Here is a 17,193-nt window from a genome sequence, read left to right as displayed (position 1 = left end):
TTGTAAATCTCCATGTCCTTGTAAAGTCTTCCATGCCCTAACTGCGTCTGCAGCAATTTGTGCATATATAGCAGGATCATATTCAATTTGTTGCCACTGACCCTCATAAGGTCCTTTCCCTAGCAACATTTCTAGATTTCTTTGAGGGTAACCGGCTGCTGCATTTCGCCTAGCTCTCTCTGCGCAAAATTCCTCATTGGCAACCTTCTATAACAAATATTGTCCTCCATTTAGCACAGATTTACACATGCTAGCCCAATCTGCTGGCATCATGTCCAAGTTAGTAATGGACTCGACCATGCTTACCGTGAAGGGAGCTTGGGGACCATAGGTTGTTACAGCCTCCTTTAACTGCTTCACTGTTTTAAAATCTAAAGCACGGTGAATTCGCTGCCCTCCTGCCTGCTCAAGTACAGGGCATGCTAATCTTCGAGGTCCTGTCTCAGGATACCAATTATCAACTATGGGGTTTGAGGGCCACTCAGCTGTCTCTATCGGTGGGGCTGTTGGTTGAATTAAACCCTCTTGTGATAAAACGGAGTTAGTAACAGCCTCCTGTTGTGGCCTTTTTCCTAACAACCCCTTTTCCTTTAAATTTTCTTCCTCTGTCTCACTAGCTCGAGAGACCTTCTTTTTTGCTTGATCTAAATTGTCTTTCTCCATGTTCTGAACCTCTAACAATTTACTTAACATATTTTCAGTTTGTTTTAATCTACTATAAAGATAGCGCAACCCAATAAGATAACACAAAACAAAACCGAAACTGAATGAAACAAAAACGGAATAAAAAATCGTTGTATCAATTTTCTCTTCCCCAGGGCCGACAAACTTTAAACCTTTAGTCAACCATTTTTTCCAGTTTGCCTGAGAAATTTCTAGAGATAGGCAGCTTGAAAGAAAAACAAAATAAATCGAAAGAAGAACACATTGTTTTTTGAAATGGTCACCCATTCTCTCGCCTTTCCTTAGGGGCGAGCAATTTCACTTACCCCCAAGCTTCAGGCGTTCCACGTACGAGCCACCAAATGCCGCAGTCTCTGGCTGGGCACAAATCACGAGTCTCCACACAGCTTGTAGATTCAAACAGCAATTCTTTATTCCCGAACTCACACTGGCCGTCTACAAACACGTTCTGGGGAAATCCACGTTCCTGCCCAAATCCACTCTCTGCCCAAATCCACTACTCCTGGGCTTCTGTCTCCCAAATATACTGTCTGATCCTAAGAATCAAGAAGAACTCAGTAGCAGGATACGCCCTATTCTAAAGGGGAACACCCTAATTTCCTATTATGCTAAACCGCCCTATTCTAAAGGGGGAACACCCTAATCTCCTATTATGATAAACCAGGAACACCCTAAACATGGATCCGCCCTGGTCCTTGAGCAAGGTCACCTTACATGCAATGTCCTGCAAAATGTCCTATTTCCATGAGTCCTTCCACTAAAGAAACATGGGGGTGCGCTGGAAAGGAAATTGTCATACCTACTTGGCTGATGTCTCCCAGCAGTCATTTGTGTGGTAGTTTGAAGAGATGCCTGGGTTCACCTGGACATGAACTCTAGTGTCATTCCCCTTAGAGACTGAGTTATGTAACTCACCTCAGAGAAGTATTGCCATGAATTTTGTTGGGATTTTAGGAGGCCATTCATGAGAGTCGCCCTTGGAAACTGAGATCTAAGCCAATGGTGGCTTTCCTAAGAGCATTGGAAATTTCAGCCAGGATATCACATGATTTTATTCTTATAGACTTGGCAGCCATAGTTGAGAGTCAAAACACACATGGACCTAACATTGTAGACCTCATGGGCCTGGCTTCATGTGTCCTTTTGGCCACTCTTGGGAAGCCTTGCCTCTGCGCGTTCTCCAGAGCATTTCTTGAAATGTGCTACCTCAAAATTTAATGGTTCCTGAATGAATTGAAACCCACAGTTTCTCCAACTTCATCCTTGAAAAATGGCTAGATAAATACCATGAAATTTTTAAAATTCCCATGACCAGGTGGCACTGGAGAATCTTTGGATGTCCTGTTGTTGATCATGAGTATACCAGAGAGGGCCTTGATTGACTGGGTTTCATGAAAATGGTGTAGAACAGAGATGCCAGTATGTTGGAGCCTGCTGAGTAGTGGGCCCAGAGCTGTGGTGTGCAGGTGTGTGATAAAATATCTGTGGTCGGGCCATGTGGATCTGCCATTGACTTCCAAATGGCTGGTGACTGACATGGTGGAGACAGGAATCACTTATATGTCTGAAACCTCTCCATAAAAGGCATCTTGTTATTGGAGATGTTTCAGGGCAATGTTCAGTATCAAGTTGCTATGGTCAAGGGGGCAATCTATGTGGGATAGAAGCCTGGTTGGTGCATTCTCCTGCAGACCCTTACCCACCACACGTGACAGGACTCCCTCCAGCACTGTGTCCCAGTTGAACTCCTTGCATTTCGTGAAGCAAATACCACACTCCCAGTGCAGCAGCAAGAAAGTCCATGAAAAGTGGAGGATGACTTAATGGCTTCACAATCCACATGCGGAGACAATTAGCTTTCAGTGGCCACAGTTTACTTACAAAGAGAGAAGTCAGTACTGCTGCCTCATGTTCTTTGGAAAATAAGAAACAATGTCCTCCAGGTCACATAGATGCAGACCCAGCTTTGATGGTTTCATTAGAATGGAAGCAAAAGCTCCTGACAACAACATATATTTCAAGTGCCCATCCTCAGAGGCAGTTTCTCAAAAAGTCTTTAGGCCAGCAGAGCTCCATGTTTGTGGAGTGTTTACCTTTTAGACCAGGACACAAGAAATCACCACTGACTCCAATTAAAATCAAATTAAAACAAGCTTATTATTTCCACCACTCTGGTGCCTCTCTCTCCCAAAATGGCGGAAACAAGAGAGAAACCCCACCTTTCTTACAGCCCAGCTTTATAGCCCAGAAAGATACACAAAAGGGGGGTTACAGATAACAGAACTCTGACAAGCATCACACTAATGGTAGTTGACATTTTTTTTTTTTTTTTTGCTGGCACAAACATCAGAATTTATGGGGACCATTAGAGCCTCAGAGATTGTCATCTGACCACGGAAGGCCAATATTAATGAGGTGTCAACAAAGATTCAGAGAGGGCTGTTATTTGGTCAGAGAGCCAGCCATGGGTGAGTTCAAGGCACGGGCAGGCATGCCAAACAGGTTTGGAATTTGCTGTAATTAATAGTTAAGAAAAATTATCCTTTCTTGGCTTTTTGGCCAGATGGCTCCAAACTTTAATAAAAGATCAGGTAGGGTCTATCATTCCCCCCTTTTATAATGTGTCCATTTCATATCTTTCATACGGTAGGTGAAGAACACTTAAGGAATTTTATTCTCTGATGTAACAGTCTCCGTATTTTTTGAAATCACCCAAAACCGGTCTCCCTGATTTTACCTGACTTAATTTATTACGTATATTGATAGTCTATTTATTTTTGGCTCCACTGTTGTAAGAAGAGACGCATCACTCATTTTGTCTTCTTCTGAGCTGAGAGAGGGTGACGTGAGGGGGAACGGCATGAGGGCCTTTTAGAGGTCAGTTCGGTTTGAAGTCTGGTTGGGGAAAAAAAGGTTGTATAGTCATCTGGGGATGGGTTCTTCTATGAGAGAAACAAAAAACATGAGTACTGAATAAATGTTGCAGCAGCTAGAACATGTCACTGTACAGAAGTCCCCTAACCAGTCTTTAATATCCCCAGTTATCAGGACTGTCAACTTAATACTTAACATTTAGTGTTACAGTTGTCCCTCCCCATAAGATACACTTTAATAATTTAATGTCATCTGATCTTGCAAAATCATTCTACTAGAATGACCTCTGTGTCTAATAGAAAAACCTTTAATTCTGTTACTCAGTGCTGGAAAATCGTACTAGCCAACACCAAGCCTAACCGTGTAGGTTAGAAATATCTGAGGCCTTAAACTAAAAACTTCTGCCTCTGGCAGCTCCTCTTGATAGCCTCTTTTTATAGTTATCAGGCATTCCTGTCTGAAAATCCTTTTTTGTAGCCTCCAGTCTTACTTATTTTGGGAGGCTAATATAAAGTGTATACATTAAAATATTATTATTATTATTATTATTATCATTATTATTATTTAAAATGTCCAGGAATGGCTGTATTTTGCTTTCAACTGTCTTTGCTAAGTGTTTAAGATGAAGCAGTCAAACTGACTTTTGTTTCTATCTATTGTTAACAGTCAGCTGAGCTTTTATGGTTGTCATTCCTGGGGAAACTTGAGAGCAGCTTCTCAGTTCTGCTAGTGCCATTTGGGCTAGGTGGGTCCACGTCTTCCTTGACCATGTGGCTTCCCTCGGCAGCCTCAGGGATGTCTCCCTTCTCTGATGACTCTCCTCTTCTTAGCAAATGCACTGATTGGCTTTCTGTTCTCCAGTGGTCTCATTAATCCCCCTGATGGGGAGGTTATATGGCATAGAGTTGAAAAGCTCTTTAGAGAAGTCCCCTGTTTCCTGGATTCAGACTGACTGAGAGGGCAAGAGCCAAATATTAGTTTTCTTGTCCCTTTTCATTTAACTTTAATTTTAAATCCTAATCTTAAATATCCAGCAAATAAATTTTAACTGCCTTTTGTTAAGAGTACTGGGCTTTAATGTCTATAACTTTATAATTATTTATCTTTTTATTAATTGGGATCTGTGTTATTCTGTCTGTCTTGTAGGTGATGACTTATTATGTTAAATTACCCCATGTTGTGTTCTTAAAGCAACACTTCTGTAAAATACTAACAGAGAATCTTTAGATCACTTATAAGGAAATTACAAAATAAATTTTTTAACAAGAGTAAATATACTTAGTTTTCATAATAGCTACCCTGAATTTTTTTGCTTAGTTATAAATTATATCCCCTGTTATAGATCCTAGTAATCTTGACAGAAAAAAAAAACAACTTTTGAACAAAACTTTAAATGAAACATAATCTAACCTACTGTTTTCATAGTCATTCTCACATGTAGTAAGATGGGACACAGAGCCTTACGTCAGGTAAGGCAGGTCTCTTTGTAAATCTTAAGGGTTTTAGTTCTAAAGCTGATCTTTTTTTTAATATCATTTTACAAAGTTTACATAAATTGTTTTAGGTCACATGAACATTAGCTAACACCATATGATATCACATTTAAAACATGAATTAAAAAAAGGCTGAAAGTTTTTAACCTTTACATAGATTAGGCTCTCATTAACTTAAAAATACATTTAAATTGTTCCCAATGTAAAAAGTAACATAAAACTTTACTTATCTTTATGATAACAGATAAATAAATTCCCAATATATATTTTTACCATACAACTTAAGAACGCCAGCATGATATAATGCTCTTTTAAGTTTCTACCTTACAGACTTGTACATGGAAGATATGAGCACATTAATAGCATCATAATTAAATTGATATTTCCACATTAACCAAGTTTAGCTTTTAAAGTAATGGCAGTACAGTTCTCTAAAATAACAGTTCTTATTTAATCAGTTGTTTAATTTTTATGGTTGCTAGCTCTAGAAAAAGTAAAACTTAATAAACACAATGTTATGGGTAAACTTATGTTTTAAAAAATTTTTGTCTCTTTAACACATGACTGATTTTTACAATCTTATACAGACTTTAGTACAAACTTGTACAGACCTTAGTTAATCAATTAGATATCTAACAAAAGTACTCATGAATTAGTAATCTCATATCAAATTTAATTTACTTATTTATCAAAATATTAGACAAATATATTGAAGATTGTAAACCATTTTTTTGTTGAAGGAAAAGTCCTACAACCAAGTCATATTAGATATTTTGTAGAAATTAATATTTTATTAGATATCTGAACACCTAGAAAAACTTGTAAGCTTAAATTTAAAGACATTTATTTTTATCTGTTTATCCAATTTAAATTGAACCATTTAAATCACGTGAATTAAGGATCCTTGGATCCACTTTTTAAAATTTGTTTTTATGAGCGTTTTTTTATGAGCATTCTTTATATATATGTAAATTTTTGTATCATATATTTGATATATGGATATATGTATATATAGACATACAACACATAACAGAAGTGTGCACACATAAAAATAGTAAAAGCCTTATAGCTTTTCGCAGATGAAATCTGCAATGCAAGGTTTCAAAAACTCCACAGTTGGTCAAAGATAGAACTGATCAGAAAAACATTAACTTAGGTCTGTAGGATCAAAATCATGAGCTAAAAAAACAAAATAAAGTATCTAAGGAAAAAAATAAGAGTCCTAGAAAAAATGACTGGCCAGTAATTAGTAAAAACCATACAATTTGCTTTTTTTTTTTTTTTCTGCTTAGGCCTCAGATCAGTCTCCTACTGAGCTTGCAGGATACTTTCATTTGCATTTCAAAATAAGTCCTGGCTGAGGTCAGGAAGGAGCAGGAAAAAACTGCTATTCAGAGCAGACACATCAGGCCTAAGGCATTTAAACCATAATTTTCAGGTTAGGATGTTGAAAATTATGAAACAAGTTTAAGATACAATTCACAAAATTTTATATCTTTACATCTTGTTTTGTCAACAGATACCATAAAATGATTTACTATCTTTGTCCAAATTAATGCATTGGTACACACAGTGACATTTTCCCAGGCTACCCAATTCAAAATAGGTGAAATAAAAGACTGAATGATTGGGAAGTTACTTGCCAACTTGGAAGTAGAGTTCTTTAGTTTTCCATCCTAAGTATTTAAGTTCTCTGGCATAAATTATCTGAAATCATAAACTAAACAATTACCTAAACCCAACTTTTACCTGCAAGATTGTGCAATGCTTCAAAAACCCATTCAGATACCAGATTGTTACAATAAAACATCATCATTTAGACACACATTCTGCTAAGTTCATTCCCAAGAAACAATTTAAAATATCAACACATTATTGCACATGTCTTAAAGGGCCAGAAACAAAGACACAAGACAGACAGAAGGGAACTCCAGACTATGGCTGACAAACAGAAGCCTTTAAAACAGAGCAGATAAGAGAAAAATCTCCTACACCACTTTACTGAATTTAGTATCCCCTTTTTCTTTTTCTCCTTTTTAAAAAGACAGATGTTACATAATGCTTACAGTGCAGGGAAGGAAGGAGGGAATTTCCTGAAGTAACAGGGCTTCAGCAGCTGCTGGAAATCCCTTGGTCCCTCCTTTTACTTACAGGATTAGCTCCTCTGGTTCGGTTCCACCCCAACCATGCTCCATCTCCTAATATATCAGTAGTCAGCTCTCAAAACGTTCCGGGGCGGGGGCGGCGTGGTTTATCAAAATTTGGAACTGAAAGTTCAGTTCCTGACCTTGAAGCCAATTAATGCCAATTTAATAATGAGGACAGGGTTTTTGAGAAAAAGAAAAAGGGAGGTTTATTGCTTTGCTAACAAAGAAGAAACACAGGGGACTCTGCCCAAAGGTTGTGACTCTTTTGATCTGGAGGTACAAGTGGTTTTAAAGGAGTTTCACTTGTTTACCTGTGAGATACTCAGTTTATAGCTCTGCAGCAGGCATTGCCCTGTGCAGTGGGTGTGCTCCAGGCAGCCAGCTAGGGGTTTCTCTTATCCTGCTTAACAAAGGGAGGTAAAGTTCATCGCAGTTTCTTAAAACACAGTCCAAAAAGGTATCACGCTTACTTGCTTTATTACCCATTTTCACGTCCAATATCTTTAAGTTTTTAACACAGAAATCACACAACAAAACGCACAAAAACAAACAAACAAAAAACATATAGAACCCAGAACAAAACAGAAAAAAAAAAAAAAAACGGAAACCCGGCACCAAAAAAAAAAAAAAAAAAAAAAAGCAGAGGAGCAATGCAATGTCTTGCTAAAGCTCCTGGGTAGGACCGCGTGCGTGCCCATCCGCACCTCTCTACCCATCTAGAAGAATTCCCTACATAACAGAACAAAGGACAGCATGATTCTCGTTACTGTCCCGGACAGGAGTATATGTGAGCCTCCCCAGGCCTCCTCTCTGTCATCAGAAGAGATCTCCCTTAACCAGATGTCAGATGTTATAAAGGTGCCACTTACCTATGGAGGCCTCCTCCACCAGGTGCTTGCTAATAGTTATAGTCCAGTGGTTCATTGCAGTGCTCCCTGGACCAAAGTCTCACTCCAAGTCGTTGAAACATCTCAAGTTGTGCATCCCCTAGAGTGGCTCTGTAGCCGGGAGCCCTGGAGGGAAGGCCAGCTTCAGAATTTCCAACAGTCTGGTCTTGTGATCTGTACAGGCAGGGTCATCTTACTGGGGAACTGCAAAATGTTAGACCAGGATGAAAGTAAAGACCATTAACTCCAATTAAAATCAAATTAAGGCAAGTTTATTATTTCAACCGGCTGGCCTGCCTCTCCCTCACAAAACGGCGGGAACAAGACAGAAACCCCACCTTTCCTACAGCCCAGCTATATAGCCCAGAAAGTTACACAAAAAAGGGATTACAGATAACAGAACTTTGACAAGCATCACACTAAATGTAGTTTACTTTTTTTTTTTTTTTGCTGGCCCCAACATCAGAAATCATGATGACCATTAGACCTCAGAGAGGGTCGTTGTCTGGCCAGGGAAGGCCAAAAATTATGATGTGTCACTAAACTTTCAGAGAGGGCTGCTATCAGGTCAGAGAGATAGGCATGGGTGAGTTCAAGGCACGGGCAGACATTCCAAACGGGTTCAGAAATTGCAGTAATTTATAGTAAACCCCAAATTAGCTTTTCATGGCTTTGTGGCAAGATGGCTCCCAATTTTAATAAAAGATCAGGTTAGGTCTATCAACCCTGTCCCTTACTTTTGGAAACTCCTCTTCCACCTCCAAGTTTGTGAACTCCTGAGGATTTTTCAGATATGTATTCACAGATTTTCTAACTCTTCTCCTCTAATTGTGTCTTACTTGGGGGGAAGGCAATGTCAAGTCATCGTTCTGGATGAGAGTGGGAAGATTTTTGAATAGTACATATTTGCATACACATTGGATTCCTTATCTAATTTTCCATTCAAAATACTGAAACCCTGACACTAACCCATACCCTACTAGACTCTGACTACTAATCCTAATATGATGGAGAAACATAACCCAAACAGAATAGAAATACAAGCAGTTCAGAGGAGGCATGGTGTATAGTTGGACTTTCATTTTGCATGATAAAGGGTTGGTCTTATAAATCTAGTCAATTTCTAATTGAAATAGTTCACCATGTGTTTTTTTTTTATTGGTTGTTCAAAACCCTACAAAGCTCTTGACATATCATATTTCATACATTAGCTTCAAGTGAGTTATGAACTCCCTTTTTTACCCCAAGTAGAGATTGCAGAATCACATGGGTTACACATCCACATTTTTACATAATACCATACTAGTAACTGTTGTATTCTGCTGCCTTTCCTATCCTCTACTATCCCCCCTCCCCTCCCCTCCCATATTCTCTCTCTACGCCTTTTACTGTAATTCATTTCTCACCTTGTTTGTTTTCCCATTCCACTTACAACCTCTTATATGTAATTTAGTATAACAATGAGGGTCTCCCTAGACCCTCACCATGTGTTTTTAAAGTTAACAAATATGTGAATTCCTGTCTTGATTTCTCTGTAGCCTATTCAGCACATGTATTTTTGCATGCACATACAGAATCCTACATTTTATCACACGTACATTCTTGTGAGGTGGCTGACTTGCCAGATACAAATTGTGAGAAGAGATCACTCCTCCTTAACACAGTTGGAACTGAAAATTCAATCTATGGGTGAGGTTCCTAGTTTAACAAAATTATAAATGAATCCATGTTTAGTAAAATAAATAGTTTGGGTCTCTGGATGATATATATTTAATGATGAATTTCAATTGGCATATATATTGCTATTTTTTAATGTCTGTGTGGGTGTTTTGTATATATATATATATATATATATATATATATATATATATATATATATATAATCTCCAAATATTTCAAAATATGAAATATATGTGTCTTATTATACACTCCCTAAATTCATTCATGTTCATGTATTTGGATTTATAATCAACTTTTACAAGATTATTATCAGAAATATGCATCCACCTGAAATACATATTTGTTTCCTAGTACTGAAAACTAACTTCGGTGAATGGTGCACCCAAATCCTAATATTTCTACAGTAACTTACCCAGTTTAACATCAATGTAAGTAGATTCCTATGATACAAAATGTTTATTTTGACGTTCATTTTTATTCAACACTGGTACATTACTATTTCTTCAGTTTATGCACATAATAGGATATATATTTATCCACAAATTCACAAATTTATAGGCATTTGTCTCTCTATCAATCACTTCCTGCTTCAGAACACATGTATTCCTCCAGGTTTCCTGGCTGGACTTTTCATGAGACTTCTTTCCAAAGACATTATTTTCGATTTCTATAATCATTTTGAAGCAAAACTCACACACTCTTCATGATAAACCATTACCCTAATATTACCATTAGATGTATAACGGGTTGGAATGAATGATTGTATATCAATATAAGATTTCCTGTATATTTTCAGATATCAATTCAATCCTTTATTTAAAGTTGGAAGTACTTATTATTTATTCAAGTATGGCCTATTCATGCATTATCTCTATATTGATAGACAAACGTACACTTCTTTGTATCCCCAATACTAATTTATATGTCTTCAAAATATTGCACCCAGAAATGGTGGAAGAAATACTCATGTCACCTGATCTACATATACATTTTATCACAGTAATATTCTGGACAAAACTACAAAGATCAAACTTATGTTTTTACCAAAGCCTAAATGGAAAGTGAGCATGGATTATGAAAAATATCTATTGCTCTCAAATGTCAATCCTATTGGTGACTACATATTTCTTTCTTCCTAAGATTATATATTCAACCTCAAGCCTGTTGAAAATGTCTCATCCTATCACTCACTTTATAATTGGCCTGATTTCCTAAAGTCTCTATTGATATCTGCTTTCCTACATATTTTCCCCAGTTCAACATTGTGACAGATTCTTCACATGTGCTAACATTTACATTCACTCTCTACCTGAAGCCCTATTGCTAAAGAACTTTTGGTACAAATCCTATCCTCACTCTTTTTTCTAAACCTATTGAGTATCTTCCTAATCCTATTGACTATCTCTTTTTGACTTGATGTTCTCTTCTACATTCAATCATCCAAGGTGCAAGGACCTATGCCATTGTATATCGATTTATTGGAGACATTTTGACAGAACATAATTCAAAGCTAAGTATCCCAATCAAGGGCCCCATGCCCTTCTGGTCTCCAAAGCTTATCTAGATTTCTGTTTACCTACTTATAATTTCACCTATATATTCTAATAAATATCACAGGTTCAGAATACCATTATTCATCCCGAAGAATGATTCCTAACCCAAATTGTACATGTTATTAACCCTAACCATACACTCTTTCCTCAATCTAACTTTACAGAAGAGGAGGTACAGAGTTGGTCTTATAATACAGGAATGGAGGGGATATTCCATCTACTGAGAACCTCAAAGGTCCATGCAGAATTTATCCCTGTAGAAGATGTAGGCTGCTGTGAAGGACCAGAGATAGAAAAAGTCATCTTTCAAGGCAAACAACCTGGTCAGGATGAAGGGATATGTCTGAATCAACATCTATCTTTTTATTGTAGAGAAGATGGACTAAAGCAGTTCTGTGTAGAGAGCTGTTCCTGGGTGCCTATGGTTGATATACCATTCTAACTTGTGAAAGTGTCACAGGAAGTAGGGGCAGCCTCCATTTCATGCGAACCTTGGAAGCAACTGTTAGGGTAAAGTGGTTGCCAAGGCAGTGACCTAATACAGTTCCTGATGGAAGTGACCTACCTAACTTCCTTGGTGATGGAACTCTCTGAACATGGGATCCTGGAAGCCAGGTAAACAGAGCCAGTCCCAGTCCCAGTCCAGGTGGGCTCACTTATTTGGATTTACCAATGACAGAGTCAGTCTTTCTTGGTACCTACTGATGTGAGGATGGCTAAAAGCCAGGAGAGCTCTGAAGAGGGGCCTTTCCTGAGAAAGCAGGAAGTGGCTCACTTCTGGATCCGGACAACTTCACAGAGTTGGCCAACGATATCATATCTGAGACAGGACAGGCCATTTTGGGGTAACATTGTATGGCTCAGCAGTCAGAGGACATTCTGGACAGTCACAGACCTACTTTGGGGAAGGAGATGCCTTTGTGGGTGTGGGTGTGAGTTTGTGGTTTTGTCTCATGTTCTGAGAATAATTAGAAAAGGAGGTTTGTTTGTTTTTGAGTGGGCTGATCTTGTAAGTCATTTGACAAGGCGAGTTTTTCCATGTCTGTGTATCCCATTGTGTCCATTGATGTAGACAGTAGAAAAGAGAATGCATCAATGGATGTGCCCTGTCTAGTAGAATGCTTCCCAGCATTCATCCTGCCCAATTTATGAATGGACTGTGGCTTGCCTTAGGGATGGGCAACACCTAATATGTTCCTAAGTTCCTGTTTTCTTCCCGAATTCTGGCCAATCTCCAGAATAGGCTCATGGTTTTGTACCACCTCCAAGCTCAGTGACATGGCAATGTTCTGGATAGCTGAAGGGAATCTCCAGCATATCAGAAAAATCAGATATCAGTGTGACCAGGAAAGACTCAGTTGAGAAAATCCTGCTTTGGGCCTTTTGCTTACATATAGTTCCGTTCCCTGAATGTCAGGAAGGTCTTTTCTTCAGACCAAACTTTTTTGAAGCCTGAAGAAAACAGTTTTCAAATGGAAATAAATGGGCATCACCTGTGGCTCTTTGCTTAATTGCTTTGGAAAGGGATGTGTCTGAATCAGCCTCTTTGCCCTGTGTGAGGCAGTGGGTTAGATTCTTAGCACCTGATGGATCTAAAAAAAGATCCCATGTGTGCATCCAAAACCAAAATGGCCAAAATGGCTGTCATTGTGGATGAAGTCTCTAGCCTTCTTCAGTAAGGTTCCTGACCTCCATCAAGAAAGAATAGGAATACATTGGGTCAAATGAGTTTTTCAAAGCCCTGCAGAGGCTAGTCCATAGGTGCTTGGCTTTTATCATCACTCCAATTCACATAAAGAATCTAAACACCACATTCAGAACGCCTCAAATTGAAGAAGCAGAGTATTATTAATGGCAGGCCTATTTGATCACTCCTGGTTCACAGGAAGGGTGTCCATTCCACCCTGACATGAGGCAAATGAGGGGCAAGGTAGCTTATTTTGGACACTGTCTAGGGCTGCGCCCCTCATCGAAAACTCCAGCCAGAGTTTATTATGAGTGTATATATGGACCTATGTGTATATTGGACCATGGTACATAGTCCTATGCCATTGTATATGGATTTATCTGAGACATCTGTGCAGAACGTAATTCAAAGCTAAGTATCCCAATCAAGGGCCCAATGTCCTCTGGGCATCAAATAATACCTGGATTTATGTTTTCCTACATATATTTCACCTCTATAGTCTTATACATATCGCAGTTCCCAATACCATTTTTCATCCAGTAGAATGATTCCTAACCCAAATTGAAAATGTTATTAATCCAAACCATACACTGTTCCCTCAACCTAACTTTACAGAAGAGCATGAACAGGGTTGGTCTTACAATACAGAAATATATGGGATCTTTGACTTGCTGAGAACCTCAAAGGTCCATGCAGAAATGATCTCTGCACAAGATATAGTCAGCGATGAAGGACCTGAGTGAGCAAAAGTCTTCTTCCATGGCAAACAACTTGGTCAGGATGAAGAGTTGTGTCTGAATCAGCCTCTCTCTTCTTAATGTAAAGAAGGTGGGCCAAACCAGGCCTGTGTGGAGAGCTCTACCTGGGTGCCTATGGTAAATATATCATTCTAACTTGTGAAAGTGTCACAGGAAATATGGGCAGCCTCCATGGGACTCTGGAAGCAACTGTTAGGACAAATTGGTTGCCAAGGCAGTGTGTCCTCATTCAGTTTCTGAAGGAAGTGACTTCACCTCACTCCCTTGGTGATAGAAATCTCTGAACGTGGAATCCAGGAAGCCAGGAACACAGAGCCAGTCCCAGTCCCAGTACCAGTGGTCTCACTTGTTTGGATTTACCAAGAACAGAGTCAGTCTTTCTTGGCACCTACCGATGTGAGGATGGCCAAATGCCAGGATAGCTCAGAAGAGGGGATTTCCTGAGAAAGCAGTTAGTGGCTCAATACTGGCTCCTGACAACTTCACACAGTTGGCCAAGGAGACCAGAACTGAGACAGGACAGGCCATTTCAGGGGAACATAGTATGGCCCACCAGTCTGAGGACACTGCGCCTAGTCACAGACCTAATTGGGGAAAGGAGGTGCCTTTGTGGGTGTGGATGTGGGTTTGTGGTTTTGTCTCATGTTCTGAGGATAGGAAAGGCGGTTTGTTTGGTTTAGAGTGAACTGTTTCTAGTAAGTCCTTTGGCAAGGCAAGTCTTTCTATGTCTGAATATCCCACTGTGTCTGTGGTTGTAGATATTAGAAAAGGGAATGCATCAATGAATGTGTCCTGTCTTGTAGAACACTTTCCAGCATTCATCCTGCGTAATTTATCAATGGACTGCAGCTTGCCTTATCTATGGGCAACACCTGCTATCTTTCTATGTTCCAGTTTTCTTCATAAATTCTAGCCACTCTCCAAAATAGGCTCATGGTTTTGTGTCCAAGATGTGTACCACCTCCAAGCTCTGTGACATGGCCATGTACTGGATAGCTGAAGGGAATGGCCAGCATCTCAGAAAACTCAGATATCAGTGTGACCACACAAGTCTCAGGGAGAAACCCTGCTTTGGGCCTTTTGCTTACCTACTGATATGTTGACTTGAATGTCAGGAAGGTCTCTTGCCTCAGGCAAACCCTTTGTGAACCATGAAGAAACACTTTTCAAATGGAAATGAGTGGGCATCACCTGTGTCTCTATGCTTAATTGCTTTGGAAAGGGATGTTTCTGAATCAGCCTCTTGGCCCTGTGTGAGGCTGTGGCTTAGATTCTCAGCACTTGATGAATCTGAAGAAAGATCCAAAGAGTGCATCCAAAACCAAAATGGCCAAAATGGCTGTCATTGTGGATGAAGTCTCTAGCCTTCTTCAGAAAGGTTCCTGACCTCCATCAAGTGAGAATAGGGACCCTTTGGGTCAAATGGGTTCTCCAAATCCTGGAAGAGGCTAGCCCATATATTCTTGGGTATTCTCATGACTCCGATTCACATAAAGAATCTCCACCTCACAGTCACTAGGCCTCAAATCGGAGAAGTGGAGCAGTATTAATGGCAGGCCTATTTGATCACTCTTGGTTCACAGGAATGGTGTCCAGGCCACCCTGACTTTAGGCAAATGAGGGGGAAGGGAGCTTATTTTGGACACCGACTTGGTGCTGCACCCTTCATGGTAACCTCCAGTCAGAGGTTATGATGACTGTCTATATGGAAGAAGATGTGGGCCATGTGGCAGTATTTTGGTTTTAATTTTGGTCATTTGTGTGGTGGTTGGAAGAGATGACTGGATCCACCTGGGCTTGTTCTCTGGTGTGATTCTCCTTAGAGACTGAGTTCTGGAACTGACCTCAGAGAAGTATTGCCATGAATTGTGTTGCAATTTTAGGAGGCCACACATGAGAGTCGCCTTGGAAACTGAGATCTACCCCCAGGGTGGATTTGCACAGAGCACTGGGAATCTCAGCCAGGATATCATATGATTTTATTCTTAAGGACTTGGCAGCCATAGGTGAGAGTCAATACACACATGGAGCTCACATTGTAGACATCATGGGCCTGGATTCATGTGACCATTTGGGCACTCTTTGGAAAGCCTTCCCTGTGAGAGTTCTGCAGAATTTTCATTGAAACGAGCTTCCTCACCATTTAATGGTTCCTGAATTAATTGAAACCCACAGAGCCTCCAACTGTATTATTGAAAAATGGCTAGATAAATACCAGGGAATTTTTGAATTTCCCATGACCAGGTGGCACTGGAGAACCTGTGGATGTCCTGTTGCTAATCAAGAGTATACCAGACAATGCCTTGGTTGACTGGGTTTCATGAAAATGGTGTAGAACAGAGATTCCAGTAAGTTGGAGCCTGCTGAGTAGTGGGCCTAGAGCAGTGGTGTGCAGGTGTGTAATAAAACATCTGTGGTGGGGCCACGTGGATCTTCCATTGGCTTCCAAATGGCTTGTGACTGACATCGTGCAGCCAGGAGTCCCTTATATGTAAAGACATCTTGTTATATGGAGAAGTTTCAGGGCAATGTCCAGAATCAGGTGGCTATGGTCAAGGGGGCAATGTCTGTGGGATAGAAGCCTGTTGGTGCATTCTCCTGCAGACCCTGACCCACCACACGTGACAGAACTCCCTCCAGCACCGTGTCCCAGTTGAACTCCTTGTATTTTGCTAAAAAAATAACAAACTCCCTATGCAGCAGCAAGAAAGACAATGAAAAGTGGAGGATGACCAAAGGGCTTCACAGTCCACACGGGGAGACACTTTGCCCCAATGGCCATAGTTTACCGACAAAAATAGAATTCATCACTGCTGCACGATGTTCATTGGAAAATAAGAAAACATGTCCTCCAGGTCACATAGATGCAGATCCAGCTCTGATGGTCTCACTACAATGAAGCTAGAGCTCCTGACAACAACATATATTTCAAGGACCTATCCTCAGAGGCAGTTACTCAAGATGTCTTTAGGCCAGCAGAGCTCTATGTTTGTGGAGTGTTTACCTGTTAGACCAGGATGTAAGAAACAAACACTGACTCGAATTAAAATCAAATTAAAGCAAGCTAATTATTCCTGAGCATTTTTCATTCCAGATATGTATTCACAGATTTTCTAACACTTCCCCTCTCATTGTGTCTTACTTGGGGCCAAGGTAATGTTAAGGCTTTGTTCTGGATGAAAGTGAGAAGATGTTTGTGTAGCACATATTTGCATACTCATTGGATTCATTTCCCTATTTTCCATTGAAATACAGAATCCCTGACATGAACATATACCCTACTAGACTCTGACTAATAATCCTAAAATGATGTAGAAAAATAACCCAAGCAGAATAGAAATACAAGCAGTTCAGAGGATGCATGTTGTATAGTTGGACTTGCCTTTTGCATGATAAACGGTAGGTGTTAAATATGTAGTCAATTTTTAAT

The sequence above is a fragment of the Callospermophilus lateralis genome, chromosome 13, assembly GCF_048772815.1.
Source record: "Callospermophilus lateralis isolate mCalLat2 chromosome 13, mCalLat2.hap1, whole genome shotgun sequence".
Classification (NCBI taxonomy): domain Eukaryota; kingdom Metazoa; phylum Chordata; class Mammalia; order Rodentia; family Sciuridae; genus Callospermophilus; species Callospermophilus lateralis.
Note: the sequence above shows the minus strand (reverse complement) of the source record.